This window comes from Dromiciops gliroides, chromosome 1, assembly GCF_019393635.1.
Source record: "Dromiciops gliroides isolate mDroGli1 chromosome 1, mDroGli1.pri, whole genome shotgun sequence".
Lineage (NCBI taxonomy): Eukaryota > Metazoa > Chordata > Mammalia > Microbiotheria > Microbiotheriidae > Dromiciops > Dromiciops gliroides.
In genome coordinates, this window is record NC_057861.1 from 336,747,938 (window position 1) to 336,751,282 (window position 3,345).

The following is a 3,345-nucleotide window of genomic DNA, read 5'->3' on the forward strand; positions in this document are numbered from 1 at the left end:
CAGTGGGCACAAACTCACAGAATATTTTATGGTATTTCTCATTATCATCTTATATCATTATTTAGGGCAGCTAGGTGATACAGTGGAGACAGCACTGGCCCTGAAGTTGGGAGCACCTGAATTCAAATTTGACCTCAGACACTTACTAGCAACTCACTTAACTCCAATTGCCTTAAACATCTGGGGGCATCTCCAGTCGTTCTGATCTATATCTTGCTGCTGGACCCAGATGGCTCTGGAGGAGAGAGTGAAGTTGGTGACTTTGCACAGCCTTCCACCACTTAAATCTAATTCACTGCAAGTCATGAGATCACCCTGATGTCATGGTCCTCTTTGAGAATGAAGGACAAACAACAACAACAACCCTATCTCAATTAATATCATTATTTACATTTTTGCATGTGTATTTACGTGTCTCGTTGAGTAAAACTCTCTACCAGCTTATAAATACAAGGTGTATCTCCCCAAGAACCAAGTACTGTGCATAGTAAGTTTTTAGAAGTATTTTTCCCCAAATCCTGTCCTTCTTCCAATCAATGACTCTTAGGAGACAGAAGCACTTGGATACCTCAGTGATTGGTGATAACTATGTCGGTCCATCATTTCAAACACGTGCCACATTGAGGCAGCCAAAGGAGAGTAAGCTGAGCTGGTGGATCATTCCTCCTTTTGCTGTTAGTTACTGTTTGGTCCTCCATTTGAAGATAGGCCCTTGACCTTACTGAAAGTTTTTTGAAGTAATGTCATTCTTTGAATAAGAAACCATACAATAAAATAAAAAAAAAGATATACATATACATACCTTTTGACCAAGCAGCCCAGTTATTGGGATTATAGCTAAAAAAAAAGTAGTTGTTTACAGGGAAAAAATTGCATCACCCATAATGTTGAAGAACATGAATCTTTGACAAAACACAAACAAAAACTTCAGGACCAGCCACGGGATCCTCTTGAGTTAATGCCATTACCTCCATTGTGCTTATGAACAAATATTGCATCCTTTTCATGTAATCCTTAGATTAGTGGGAAGAATTTCCTCCTTTGATAACCTCTGCATTGTCTTGTAGTTAATCCAGTGTCATTATGTGGTCTTTAAAGGTTCCTTTCCATTTATTCTGCTTTATAGATTGCATTCACATAATACTATTATTAAGGTGTGCCCTTCCTCACTCCTAATGCTTAAATTTCTTTTGATATTTAATTATTTCAATTCATTCCTAAAACTAAAATTGCTATTGATTCAAAAATACCTTCACACGGGTATCTCACTACCCCAGATCAAATTCAGTTGTGTTCCTCTTAGGTATAGAAAAGAGGAAAAGACAGAGTATGAGATGAATACAAGTGATTTATTTACTATGAAAAGCCATGCTCAATAAAGTCTGGCTCTGATGTCTCATTGCTGCACCACAGTGACTCTGAGTCCTCAAGTCTATTGCGGTCGGGCAAAACTCTGGCATACTTTCCCCACAAGAAAAGATTTTGAACAAAGGATCAAAGCTGTAAAGCTGGAAGTGATTTCAGAGGCCACTTATTCTACAGATGAGTAAATGAGACCCAAAGGTTAAGGTTGACTGAGGTTGTGAGCCTGCTGATTGTAAGGATGTTGTGCTCTCAACAAAAATTGGGAAGTTTGAAAGAAGGGCAGATTTAGGGAGAAAGATAAGAGTGAAAATAATACTTAAGACAAAGAAATTACAGGGCTTTTAAAAATGATTAGTGAATGGGGGCAGCTAGGTGACGCAGTGGTAAAGCACCGGCCCTGGACTCGGGAGGACCTGAGTTAAAATCCAGCCTCAGACACTTGATACTTACTAGCTGTGTGACCCTGGGCAAGTTACTTAACTCCCATTGCTCCACAAAAAAAAAAAAAATGATTAGTGAAGTCCTTGCTTACTGAGATATTCAGGACCCAGTAGAGCAGAGGGAGGAAAGGAGACAGAGACAGGGTGGAGCAGGAGGCCACGAGGGAGCCATGGAGAATGAATTCAAGTATGAGGATTATAGGACAACTGCTGAGTGGTTTTTTTCCTATACTAAACAGATGTCAGTGACTTGTGGTTCTGGATTGGGGGGGGGGGGGGGTTGGCAAATAGACTGACCCAATTTCAGGCCTTTGACTATAGTGAGATACCTAACTTCCCTCAAAATACAGTAGCAGGTCATGTATAGTGCTTGGATACTTAAATGGAAAATGCTGTGTGATGATGCCCCACTCTGGAGGGTGGTATTCCCGGTGAGGGGTGTATGTGAATATGTACAGCTTAATTGGGTTAAACGCTGAGTGTAAAGTTGGGGATGTTTTGCTGATCTGAGATCCTAACAATGCCTAGGACTGAATTCTGAGACAGAAGGAAATGGATCTGGATTAGCCACTGCAGAAAGGATCCTACATTATGGTGGGAGGCCCCAACATTGAAACCACGAGGGAGTGTGGGTCTTTACAGAAACTGGAAGCTGATGCTGTTGGCATGGGCGCAGTGGCAGAGATGGCAGTGGCCAGGCATTGTGGCTTTCAACCCTTTGGATTCTCACTTATCATCAACAAATCTGGATTGGACTACAAAAGCCAGGAGATAGCAAATCATCAAGATGTACTGATGGCTGGGTGCCTGGCTGCCCAGAAGTTGGAACAACTCATCTGCATTTTTGTTGAAAACATGCAGTCACCTACTGAGAAGGCCTTTTGACCTGGGGCTTGCCTGGCCTCTCCTTTACCTGCTGTCTACTTTTCATTGCAGAATGTGACTAGCTTTACCTCCTTGCTTGAGCCACTTGGCTTTCTGTCCTGAGATGGTAGTAGAAAAATGAGAAATATTGGTATTCCATCTCCATGGAATATCTCCTTATTCTATCAGGTCCTTTCTAATGATGCCCAGTTCTCTTTTATTCCATTGGGCCCTTCCCCCCATGGAAAGCTGGATTATTGCATTGCAGCTTCTTACCCACAGCCAACATCCTTCCTTCTACCTCCAGTGGACAGGACATGTCTAGGGATTAAGCCTATTTGTACTAAAGCTGCTGCTAATATTTTGAAAAGAGTAGTCTTCCATTCCCTGTGGTATCATCCTGCTATCCTATGACTTCTGAGGCCCTTTGTGGTCCAGATGAGTATATGTTAAAAACTTAGACTAGCCTGGAATTAAAAAACAACAGCTAGACAGGGGGAAAAGAATTATTAGTTAAATCTGGTGAAAAAGTGTATTTTAACAAAGCAATCAGATTCTCTAAATTATATTCAGTAACCTTTGAGTACAACTGAGGCATATCTAAAGATATAAAAATTCTGACAATTTCCAAGTCATTGCAAAGAAGGACATTTTAAGAAAATGTATGATATATATG

The 3,345-nt window shown here is 40.8% G+C and overlaps 1 pseudogene; it reads left to right on the forward strand.

The window, feature by feature from the left end:
• The first annotated feature begins 1,975 nt into the window (after nucleotides 1-1,975).
• On the forward strand, nucleotides 1,976-2,690 carry LOC122745048 (annotated as a pseudogene).
• The last annotated feature ends 655 nt before the right edge of the window (nucleotides 2,691-3,345 follow it).